This window comes from Barbus barbus (genome assembly GCF_936440315.1).
Source record: "Barbus barbus genome assembly, chromosome: 7".
NCBI classification, from domain to species: Eukaryota; Metazoa; Chordata; class Actinopteri; order Cypriniformes; family Cyprinidae; genus Barbus; species Barbus barbus.
In genome coordinates this window covers 7,112,711-7,126,050 of record NC_136735.1, presented here as the reverse complement: position 1 = coordinate 7,126,050, position 13,340 = coordinate 7,112,711, and the positions used below count along the sequence as shown (strand labels likewise).

Below are 13,340 nucleotides of genomic sequence, written 5' to 3'. Positions count from 1 at the left end.
TGCTTCTAATGTGAAGACTGCGTGAAAGAAATGCATTTTTGACGTTATGCAAATGGATATTTTATGCATGTACAACTTGACATGGTATTTTAAAAATCTCTTATAAGTTGTCTAGTTCACCATATTCATTCATAATTTATGCACCTTTTTTCATAATCTTTGGCAGGTTGGAAGTTTATGTGAAGCGATGATACGCACGCTGGCCTATTATGGCTATTTTTATGCATAACGATCTTGTTGTTTGTACCACACATGGCAAATATCAACATAGTAGTAATAATTAAATGATTCCCTTAAAAAGATTCATGACAGTTGGCTGTAATAGGCCGAGGTTCAATCGGAGCAATTCATGCCAAATTGACGACTGACTTAATTTACAGTCACCAATCTTTGAAAAACATTATTCTCTTCAACTGTCTTTATACTTGACAAGACGTCAGACTTTTGCAGTTACAAAATATTTTACTAAAATTTCTTATAGGCTAGATCACAAAAAGTTGTTCTTAGATTAGCTACATGTTTGTCTTGGTCTATAACTAGTCTTCACTCTCTTTAATTGTTGGCCTCAGATATAGGCTATAATGCTTAAAAATATTAAGCAGTGTTTAATGTTTTAATAGGCTTATATTTTAAAACAGATGTACGTTTTGGAAATTGTAGCCTACTCTGTCCCTGACGGGCCTACACTTGAAGCCTTTTTTTTTTTTTTTTTGCATAAGCAGTATTATTTTTTTAAGAAGCATTTGTGTTCATCAAAGCTGTGTGTATTTGAATAAATAATTCAAATGCAAATTGAAATGTATTTGCAGTGTGTGCAGTATATGCGCGCAGGGGCTTGTTTTGAAGGAGTCGAGCCGCGCTGCCCATCTCGGAGAGTCTCTCTAGCCCGGTTTGGCCCGGGTTTGTGGCAGTCGCTCCTTCTGGCTGTTAAATATTCCTGTAGCAGACATTCGACAGGTCTTTAAAATAACTTTCCTTTACGCTAAGACATGAGTAATTGAATTCTCAATCGCTAATGTCCTACAGGCGTACAAACTTACTTGTTCTTATAATTAATTAATTTTTTCAATTTCTCAATTTTTATGAAAATAAAATATAGAATAACATTTTATTTTGGTCTTGGCTTCAATTTCTTGGCCGCAAAGGCCTTTCTCCTTTTCCCCACAAGGCAGACTGGGTCACGCCAAACTGTCGCTGAATCCAAGACGTTTGTGTCTAAAATCTCCTTTTCTCTCATTTTGCATAGTCGACGGCTCTTTTTTTGTGGCGAATAATTGTTTTCTTGCTAATTAAGTTTTTGTTTTTAAAGCAGATACAAACTAGGTCTTTTTTTCCAATACAAAATATATAGGCCTGAACAGCAAGCCGTTTGTAAAGTGCCTGCAACCGGTATGCCTATTATTGTTAAAGATGTACCTGTGTTAATAAATGTGTTTTTATTTATGTAATAATGCTAAAAGTGTAGCCTATTTGCAGTCCTGTGCTAGGGCTTCTTAGAGCGCGGCCTAGCTATGGTATACCATTGAAGCCTATTCATTATAGCTATAGACTTACTGTATTTCTACTAGTTTTAACCTGTGAACTATAGGTTTATTTTTCCTTAGTTTTAGTTTTTTACTTAGTACTTCTGCAGCCGTCAATTCAACAGTTTGAAAAATAAATAAATATATGTATTTTTTAATTAGGCTAAATATTCTAACCAAGGTAAAAATAATAATAATAATAATAATATAGCCTACATGATACAAATGCAAACTCAGCTTGACCTGAACTGTTGCCTATTCATCAAAAGGTCAAATTATGTGATTCTAGATATGTCCTCTGTTTTATGGCTTTGTTGTCATATGGCAAATAATGTCTACCTACACCACTGACTCTGATTTGGCAGACAGCAGTGTTTAAATATTAATGCTTTAAAACAGAATTGCATAGTTGCAAAAATTCAATAGGGGTTTTCTCCATATTTTTTTTAAACATTTTTTTCCCTATTTTAGCCTCAGAAAAGAAATCAAAATGACTTTCTGAAACATATTCATCATATAATAGGCTTATATTTAAGCAGGCCTAATTTTTATAGGCCTAGGCCTATATAAAAAAATGCATTTTCTTTTCTCATTGAATCCGTTTGTTTGGAAAAGTGTTTTGACTCAGGAGTTGATAATTAAATTTGTATTAGCCTATTCGCAATTATTAGGTGTAAATGTTTTTTTTTTTTTTTAAATGTAACAAAGTGTCTCAGACCCACCTAAGTGGGAGTGCATGTGAAGCAATAAAGGCCACGGCTTACGGGTAAAACCCCAAACCTTTATCACACAGATTTACAGCGTCCTCGTCTTAAATCTTTCAGCCAGTGTTGGCATTAGGTCGACTGTGATTTTAATTGCGGCGATAAAAGATTCTTCAAACCTGCAATCGCGCTACGTAGTGCGTGTGTTAAAAGGAATCCCTCCTTTGTCTCTTGTGGCTTTAGATGCGATTCAGATTGCAGGCTGGATAAATCTTGCGGCAGGCCACGTTTACGTGGAGTCAAAACTTGGGTGAGGTTTGGCGGTTTATGGGACGTTTATGTGCCTTCAGAGAAGATGGAGACAAGGGGAGAGAGGGAGGGCAGCCGATGGATTCCTTTCCACCAGCGCGGATGTTCTCGATCCCCCACTAACTCTGTCCGGAGGTTTGTTTAGTCGTCTTTCTTATTTAATTACGGTTAATTATTAAAATAAACGAGGACGCATACGGCGCGGCAACAAATGTAAACAATAACTAATGAATTATTAACGTTGATAAAAGGTTTTCTGGAATGGACCGAACAGGTGGGGAATCTCAAGCTTCCAACGTAATGGAAGTTAAGCATGTGTTGCCAAATGTGCCGCGGTGCAAAATGTCGTTTGGGGAGTCTAAAGGCCGTGCACGTATCTCAGGACAAGTGGATAGCATTAATAATGTATTTTGAATTTTTCTACACTTTATTTTTTTTGTTTTACCCAGCAAGGGTGTATCTCGGATTGGAGGACATTGAGGTTTTAGCCCTGGGTAATGGTATTTCCTAAAGTTTAGCAAGTATTATATTATAAGTGTTATAATATGTGTGTTCATATTTATGTGTATTTATTTTCATATATATAAAAGGAGGCCTTGTGGCTGAAGACAGATATTGGTTATTATGGGGATCAAGGGGCATTATGAATAAACAACAGTGATGTTTAAAATATGCTACATTCTCAAAAAAAAAAAAAATGTTTTGGCTTCTGTAGTTCCATGACGAACCTTTACCAACCATGGAACCTTTTCATTGTACAAAAGATTTGTTCTTCATGCCAAGAAAAAAAAAGAAGGTTCTTTGAGGAACCCAAAACGGAACTTCCATGGCATCGTTGTGAAACCCCCCTTTTGAAACCTTTATTTTTAAGAGTGCAGGTTCAGTATTGTCAAATGAAAATGTTTATACACATTACTGACAGAGCAAGTGAGGCTTAATACATTTAGAAATAAATATTAAAAACCAATGAGTCTGAAATAGTATAATTTCATGTTAACTTGCTCCGTTACAAACTATAGTTTTGCTTGTCTTTCCCATCACATTGTCTTTTTATTTATTTCTAAGTTTTACAGATATCTATGTTGTTAGTGTATGTTTGATTCTTTATATTGTGGATACCTGTTTTGTTTGACAGCATAATTTGCATTTTGAATGCGTCCTTGCTCAAAATAACATGAAACAGTAACTCGTTTTAACACTAATGTTGGGTTAAATTGAGCAATTTCTATTGCAGTTAAATTTCTTTATCATTCTTTCTTTGTTTTCTCAATCATTTGCTTTTATTTTCTGGGCTCAGTCAAGCAATGACATCTCACTGCTTGAGCGATTTGATTTGAACCAAACAGAGAATTGTTCTTACATTTGGTTTCAGATAAGCCTTGTTTGAGTCACCTGGACTGAAGTGCTGCTTTTGGCAGGCCCTACTCTTCACTCTTGATAGATATTGCAGCTTTCTTAAACATAACAGAGCAATTTAACGATAATGACAAATGCTGTTTTCCTGCCCTGTCTACCCATTGAATTTCCCCTTCCAATAAGGGTCTTTTTGGGACATGGTTCTGAGGGAGGAAGACATTGCATCAGACATGCACATGCTCTTTCCTCCAGTTGTCTTGCTCAGCCTGGCAGGGAAATTGGTGAAACGGGAGGCTTTAACTGGGAGAAAGTGTGTGGGAATTGCAGAATATGCTTTCAGAAAGCAGGAGAGAACAGGTTGGGACCAAGGCAGCAGCCCTGGGGAATACCATTCGATCTCCATCATAGGTCATTTCTATAAGCAAAGAAACATTGCTATGTTTAAAAAAAAACAACAACAAAGTCTAGCTATAAAATGTCATACTCAATGAAAAGCATGACTGTATATGCTTATGTGTCCCTAGGCTGTTGCCTTAATGTGCTTGCCATTCACCGGAGCATGTTTTTGATTACAATGAAGCAAATAAATCGTCAGACGTACTGATCAAGCCACAGCGAATCAGCAGCAGAAGAGTCACATCAAGAAACCAGAGCATCTGCATGAACGTCAACAACATTAAGAGTTACTATGAAGTCTTTGGCTCTGTTCAGGTGTGTAGTTTCTATCAGAGGACAGTGCAAATTGTTAATAGCTTCAGATTCCTCATGCATGAATCATTTTATAAAGGTGCAATGGCGTTCCTCCCTCGCAGCCCAGCATGACCCTGCTGCAGTACTGCTGGCATAACTGTTCGGTGTGGTAACAATGCGCAAAGTTACATTATATTTATGTTCCTGGCAGACATCGTCTTACCAAAGCATCTTAGAAAATACATGTGCTGTGTTTTAGCTGGCAGCTAAAGATGCAGCTCAAGTGCTACGATGAAACCTCAGGTTCTAGAAAGAACAAACGTGTCTGCTGTTATAGCAGAAGTCTTGCATTCTTAAAAATAAAGGTTATTTATTGGCATCTATGGTTCCATGAAGAACCTTTAACTTCATGAAGAACCAGTAAAGCTTCTTCATAGTGGAAAAGGTTCTTTAGATAATTAAAAAGTTCTACAAAAATGTTTTTTTTTAAGAACTGTTCTTTGGAATGTTGGATTCTACTAGATCTACACTTTCATGGACACCAGGATGATAATTACCATCTTCTTTCTCCCACTTTTTCCTTTCCTTTCGCAGTCTGTCTGTCTATGGTTTGTTTTTCGAACTTTCTTAAATCTCCATTATGCATCTCTTATTAACCGTGCATTTTAGATCTGCAGTCATTGTGGAGACCGGCGTGCACATACTGTATGCACACAAAGCCAAGCACATTTTACTCAATATGTTCTCATAATCACTTCACTTTGCACAACTGTGTAACAATGGCGTCTTTCACAGTGGTGACCGCCCTCTTGAATTTGTCTCCTCTCTTTTTGCTCATTTAAAGAGAACTGGCATTCTGGCCCAATGCTGTTGTAATTCGCTAAAGTTGTGTGTCTTTCATTGGCCAGAAATAACCAAGTTCCACTGAAAGGTCATGGTCAAATTGAGGCCAGCACAAGCATATGTTTTTTTGCTTTTATGCTAGGTCAAGCCTTTTCTTTACTGTTCATATTTTAACTTTAGGGGGAAAGACCTCAGGGTGCCTTAAATCAGGGCTATAAAAAAAATTGTTCAACTGGCTTTGGTATATAGCTGGCTTTTGCTTAACTATTTTTTTTCTACTATTTTCATTTTATTTTATTACCATGTACTTTTAATAAAATATTTTTTAATTTTGTATTATTTTCTTGTTTATTTGATTTTATTCCTTTTTAAATGAATATTTATTTATTTATTTTATTTTGTATTCCTTTTTATTCCTCTTTATTTTATTCCTTTTTAATTAATTTTTACATTTTATTTTTCAGCCTCTATTCTATTCTATTCTATTCTATTCTATTCTATTCTATTCTATTCTATTCTATTCTATTCTTCCAAGGCTTGCAGGCAACTCCTCGGTAATATTTATATCACAGTGCGAGCCTTTAGGACGGCAACTAACCACAAAATGAGAAAGAAAAGTCCAAGAGCTGCAGAAGGGGTTTGTAAAGGGCTTTCAGATGACGGCGTGTGTGAGTGTGTTTGATGAGCCTGTGGCTCTCAGTGTAGGTGATAAATGGAGGGTTTAAAGCAAGTGTTTATAGTAGCACAGTAGCTGAAGAGGCCTGCTGTACTGATGGGCCTAAGACACTCAAGGTCGATTATTTCTGTCCTACAGGCTGTGTGTGTGTGTTTGAGACTGGTGTATTCAGTAGGCTCACAGTCAGTTGGCATCTATAACCTCAGCTCTGCCACTCTTGTTATATTTTGATTAGCGGTCTATGCTGTAAACTGTATTGAGTATGCAGATGCTAATAAAGCAGCTTTTTGTTTTTAACATTGTGTGAAAACTTGCATTGACGCAAATTCCTTGCACCGTTGCCGTGGCTTTCGGTTGCTCCCCGTATTGTTGTTTGGCCTTTGGAATGGATCATGCGGAGCAGTGCACTGGTGCTGCACCACAGGCAGGGGAAAACCTGACAACAAACCTTAACATTACAATACTTTAACCTGCCGAGGAAGATATACCGAGGAGAAGAGTAAGAAAAATGAATATGTTTGCTTGACCGCAGATGTTTTTTAGGAACTATGCAGCACTCAATGCACAGATCTTCCCAAAGTCGTGCAGAATTTTGCATTACTTTGCTATGAACGCTGAGCTGCGGTACCCATGAGTGCTGTGATCTTGGGAAAAATAGAGCAATTAGTCTTTTCTGTCGTTTATGCAAACATTCCACTGGGAGCGACTGTTGAATGTACACACATGCTCCGGGCTCTTGCCATTTGTGAAGGTACAGTAGGCACTTGTATATGTGGTATCGCAAGATTTATGAATTGATTACAGTCTGTCAATCCATCGACAAACCAAAAATATTATCTTACACCATGGTTGATTTATATTCACATCTGGCCATTTGAAATGTTGGATAAAATGACTCGCTCTGTTCCTAAATCTAGTAAGCTCCCTTGCTGTTTGCCACCTACTACCTACACCTTCTAAGACAGCAAGGTAACTGAAATTGGAACCTCATGAGTGAGTGATTTGAGATACAATCACTAGGCAGCAACATGCTTCATACAAACTTTGTTTCCAGTAGAATTTAAAACAGTTTTTTTTTTTTAAATAAAAAATAGATTGGTAAATTATATTTTAAATATATGAAATCTTTTGCTTTGATGCCATTCATAAACAAAACGTATCTTTAATTAAACTTGGGCATTTTATTTAAAGATATACACTTGCGTTCCAAAAAGAGTAAGATATTTTTAAGATGTTTTTCTTCTGTTTTTCTTCTGTATTTGATAAAAAATACAGTAAAAAGAGTGATATTGTGAAATATTATTACAATTTTAAAATATCTGTTGTCTATGTGAATATATTTTAAAATGTAATTTATTTCTGTGATGCAAAGCTGAATTTTCAGCACCATTACTTCAGTCTTCAATGTTACATGAACCTTCAGAAATCAGTCTAATATGCTGATTTGCTGCTCAAGAAACATCATCAGTATTTAAAGCCTTGTTACAATTTCAGGATTTTTTGATGAATAGAAATAAAAAACCTTCAAATAGAAATATTTTACATTATGTCCCTTTTGACAAATTTAATGCGTCCTTGCTGTGTTAAAAGTATTGATTTCTCACTAGGTTTTGTAACAGAGCCCCTCTATCACCTCAAGCCACCTCAATTGTGTTGTCATCTTGTCAACACAATTTTAGAGCGGTCAGCGTGTGAGAAATTTGCCGCTGCGAGCATGTGTTGTCTGACCAAGGTGCTTCTTGTAATCCTGTGTAATCTGGCTCTGGTCTATTAGCGATTAATTGATTGCGATATCTAATCTGAACAGACTATTATTTATGATGGTTATCATCGAAATTGCCCGTAATGGCAGATAATTATGGCCAGATGTGGTCAATCTGAGATTAGCTTTTAAAGTCAACACACATTACAGTAAACCATTGCAGATGTGTAATATGCACACACACCCTCCCCCTTAATCTAAGCATCATGTTTGTGGAATGCAAGAACATGCGCAACTCCACTTTCTCCTAACCTCAAATGAAAGACATTACCCCTTCTGAAGACAAACACACACACACTGTTCTCTCCATTACTACAATGATTCTCATTATCAGAATGTTATACAGTACTTGTTAAATTAATATTTCCTGTTTAATTTAGTCATTTTTGTTTAAATTTGCTACTTTCTTAGTTCTCTCTCTTATATTACACTTATTGCTGCATTACTAGCCAAGGCTAGCATCATTTTTACTTTTGCTTATATTTTTCTTCTGAACTAGTAGATTTTTTGATGGCAGATAATGCTGATGTGCATTGGAAAGGTTCCATGGATGTTAAAGGTTCTTTATGCAACCATAGATGCCAGTAAAGAACCATTAATTAATCCATTAATCTGGACTTGCATAGATAGAGGTGCCAGAATATCATAGTGATTTGTAGGCTAACCAAGTAGCCACCTAGCATCCATCCAGAACACCTTAGCGTTATGTTAACAAATGTGGCATGGACAAACTTTTTAAAATTCTGTTATAAAGTGCACTAAATTGAATGCTTTAGATGCTCTTGGATCAGTTACACACAGAGCTGGGTAATGCATTACAATATTCTGTTACTCCATAAAGTAACTAGTTGTGTTACTTGGTTACTCTTTATGAAAAGTAATGCATTACGTTACTTTTGTGTTACTTTTTGTCTCCTGGGCTGGACTTGCTTATTTGTTTTTTAATAACAAACAGGGCAAAAGTTATATTTTTGGAAACTGTAAAGGCCCTTTCAAACCAAAAGTGAAATAAACAAGCCTCAGGCTGATAGAAGTGCCTCTGTACTTACTCCCAATTTCTCTCAACGCAGGGACAGGAGAGCTGTCAGTCAATAAATTGGAAAACAATGTAACTAATTATATGAAAGTAACTCAAATATTTTGTTGTAAATTAAAAAGTAATGTATCACTTTACTAGTCACTTGAAAAAGTAATCTGATTAAACAACTTGCATTATTTGTAATGCATTACCCCCAACACTAGTATTTCCTTTGAAACAGTTTTCTTTCAAAAATTGATGTCAGAAATGACAAAAAATGGCAAGTGACACATTGAATTAAATGTGGAATTTTGAAGTAGAATGATTTAATTTTCTTGCAAAAATGTATTCCAATAATCTTTATTTACAGTGTAGGTGATGTTTGAGCATGGGTAAGGTCATGATTTAGGTTTATGAGGCTGGATGCAGATCAGCGTCAGTGTCACCGTCACTCTGTGGATTTAGGGAGGAATGTGGTGAAAAGGGAGGGATGGTGGTTTTTAAACGATTGGAGAGAGCGATGGCGGTTTTTAAATGAGTTCAGGGAGGGATGGTGGTTTTTAAAGGCGTGGAGGAGGTGATGTTTATTGACTTGCGGACCGCTGCAGCCATAGAGCGTTACTTAGAAGAATGGATGGCAGCGGTCCAGGGGTGGAGAGAGACGCGGCACATTCGTACAGTATGTGCCTATGTGTGTGCTTAACACGTAAAGCTAATCAAGCTTTGTAACTCAAATGGGAATGAGACCAGGTTGAGTGTTAAAAAGAGCAAAGTAGAGAAAAAACAGTCTCCTGTAATCCCCCTGTGTTAAACAGATGTTTATTTTGTTGTAGGGTGTTATAAATGGGTGCAGGAGAAGTGGTGCCTGTTTCCTTATTGGGAGCGTTTACATGGTTTAACTGTTTCACTCTCTCACACGCTTACTCTGTTCCAAAACCTAATGAGCTGCCTATGTAGCCAGTATTTTAAGGGATTAAAAAAGTAAGGTTCTGCATATGTAGAGCATTCTAAATCAGTGAATGATGAGCTTCAGGATGGTGCCTTAGAAGGGAGTTCCCTATGTAGAAAGCAAGGCAGATCACTACGTTTTGAAACTATTTTTCTCTCACTGTGTGCATATTCGTAAATCTCATTCGCTGTGAAGTTCTCAGACATACTGAGATGTGTGTAGACGCCTCTTGGCAACTGAACAAAATTTCTGTCAAGAGTTTTTCAATTTATGCCAAAATGTGCAGACACAGAATACAATTGCATTTGATTTCCAGAGTTTGCAAATAATATGCAGCTGTTTATTTTCTTTTCTCTTGCTCCCTTTGGAGGTATAGGATTCATGATTCGTCAAAGCACAGTATCATCACAGCAGTCAAATCTCTCCAGGCAACTCGAACCAGATTTGTTGGTAAACTACTACACGTTGTGCCAATTAAAATGATGAATTGTTTATGTAATTTCTGTTTATGCAAGTAAGCTAATCAGGGCACATCTGTAAACAGATGACTTCTGTCAGTGTTATTGCCCATCTAAACTCATAAAACAAAAGAGCAGTCAACTAAATTTTAAAGATTTACAACCCAATTCTTTCAAATGCAGTAGGTAGTGCAATTAAAATGCTAGCATTTGGCATCTTAAAGGGGTCATCAGATGCAAAATTCACTTTTCAAGTTGTTTCAACATAAATGTGTGTGTACACATTCATCCTATAATGATAAAAATCCACTCAGTGTTTTTTTTAAATCCTGAGATTCCTGGCAGAATGACGTAGTTCTGTACAGGCCCCTCCCACAATAGTTGATTGACAAGACCGTCTTACCTTAGTCCTGCCCGAGTGACCTGAGAGCTGTCCACCTCCAGTACAGGGGAAGACAAAATGTCTCAGATTAAGCGATTGAGGCGTTTTGTTGTTGGATGTAATAATGAATAAAGCAGTCATCATTTACTCCCGACATCTGAGCTGCTGAAGATGCAGAGGATTAACGTTACTTTCGCTTTGAAGTGAATGCGCCGATCTGCCTAAATGCATCTGTTCGCGCGAATCATTCGTGATCCAGCTTCATCTACAGAAGAAGTGAGTATAAGGGTTTTTTTTATGAATCTTTGCAAACCTATTAATGTGCTAATTAACCAGTTTTGTGCAACTAAAGTAAACAGTACTGCTCTTCACCCCACGGAATGAGCATTTAAAGCAACATGGACTAAAAAAACAGCTTGATGAAAACAGAGCTGATTTTGACACGGTAAAGGTATTTTTTACACTACCACTGAGAAATTTTAACCAAAGTATGTTATAGAATTTTCATTAAGACCCTAAAGAATCATATAAATTTGTGGAAAATGGGCATCCGATGACCCCTTTAAAGGTGCAGTGTGCAATTTTTTTTCACCACAAGCATTCTGTAAGGGGATTGATTTTTTTTTTTTTTTTTTTAACAACTGTTTGAGTTTTATTTTTTGGAACAGTGGCACAAAACAAAAAGCAACTGTACAAATTTAAAACCCATCCCACCCCTTGGTAGACTTGGAAAGTAAATAAATAAATAAATAATAATAATAAACAATAATTAATATTAATAGCTAAACAAATAACAATAAAATAATTTTTTACAAAGATTTTAGAAAAGAAGACACAACATTAAAAGCTGAATGGCATGAATATACAGTTTTTACGTTAGATCTATGTATACGAGAAGAGGGGGATTAATTTTTAACAATAACTTGTAAACTTTTAAAGACATACCTACTGTACACTATGAGGTTGTTAATCAATAGATTTATCTTTTGTTGAACCCATCAGCCCACAAAAAAAAAAAATCATGTTTTACATAACAATTTCAGATGTAAAACTACATTACCCATGATTCCGAAGAGAAATCTCTACCAATCAGAGAATTGCAACAAGTCAAACTACTTAAATATTTATCTATATATGCATATTTTACAAATAGCTCAACATATATTTTTTTCTATATACATAATCAACATCTTTAAATCAATAGTTTCATATTTCTCCATTGTTTTTAATTTGACCCTGTTATTTGCAAAGCTTTATGGGAATGTAGATCTTTTGCTCATTAAAACAGTTTACAGTCCTGCACCTTTTTTTTTTTTTTGTCGGATTTTCAAATACTTTTTTCAAATAAAAATTTGAAATGTTATTATTCACATTGTAGTGGTTTAGTTTGGTTGACGGCTTGCAATTCTTAAAGGGGAAATAACACACAGTTTCACCCAATCTTATGTTAATCTTGAGTACCTATAGAGTAGTATTGCATCCTTCATATCTCCAAAAAGTCTTTAGTTTTATCATATTAATAAAAGAAATATATACAGCTTTACGATTCTCTCTGAAACCAGCCAAGCTCCTGGAGGTGCGCTGTGCGTGAAGCTAAAGAGTAACGAGCACTTGAGCGCCAATTGCCAACAAAACACAGACAAATCCAGCGTCTAACTGGGCCTTGCTTATAAAGCGTTTGTCAACAAACACACTTGTCAAACTCCGCTGCTGACCTTAAAATCAAGCTGCATCCACTGTTCACGTAACACTGGGTTCTTTGGGAAGCTGAACAAAGGTATCTTTCCCTTACAACCAAAAACACACTTCTTTGGAGACATTCTTCCCGAGCGAGTCCCATGCAGTGATGCCGGATAAAGCATTGATTGGTGCGCTCTTGCTCTCGCTCCGGTCGATGTATGCACGGGAGAAGTGCCCATATAAGGAGTTTCCCCCTTCATTACATCATGAAGAGCCACGATCCAAAAAAACTTTCCGAAACTTGTAAGAAACCCGGAAGTGTGTATTTGGCACAGAAATACTCTCTTATGCGTCCAAATCGTTTTTTGAAACTTTGGCCATGTTTAGCATGAGAATCCAACTCTTTAACAGTGTAAACAACTCAACATGCATGAAATTACATTAAACCCCCCTTTAACAAAGATGCTTTAAAATCCCTATGGGATAAATGAATGGGGAAAATGCTTCCAGATCCATGGCATAAGTTGTGGTTGGGACTATCTGTTTGTCTGACCAATGCTACAAAGAAGATTTGGGAAACCTGTCTGAAAACAGCCATTATTGTTGCCGTTCTGTTTGGCGCAATTCCAAAAAATATCAGTCACTGCAGCGATTAAATGCCCCAGGCTTCCCACTGTCTTTTTATTCAGTAAACTAGCCTCACTGAATCCGGTCCGTAGCAGTGGTGTGACTCAGGCCGCGTGGCGCGCTGCCAGCTTCCAGCCTCACTCCCGTGATATGTGTGTTTAGACTGGCTTTCACCGAGGTGGTAAAATCCAGACCTTAACCTGAAGGCATAGCACAGTCAGTCCTCTGAGTTATGCCAGCCTTTCACCAATGCCGCCCACCACAGGAAAGAGAGAGGGGCAGTATTTAAAGGCTCGCTCGAAATGTTTTGGCAGGGATGTAATCGTGATCTTGGCATTGAATGCAGGCTCAGTCTAAGGAACT

At 36.8% G+C, this 13,340-nt stretch overlaps 1 protein-coding gene across 35 annotated transcripts in view; it reads left to right on the top strand.

Annotated features, from left to right (window-relative positions):
* Nucleotides 1-13,340, top strand: part of nfixa (nuclear factor I/Xa) — a 95,994-nt gene that overhangs the window by 10,874 nt on the left and 71,780 nt on the right. The window lies entirely within an intron of this gene.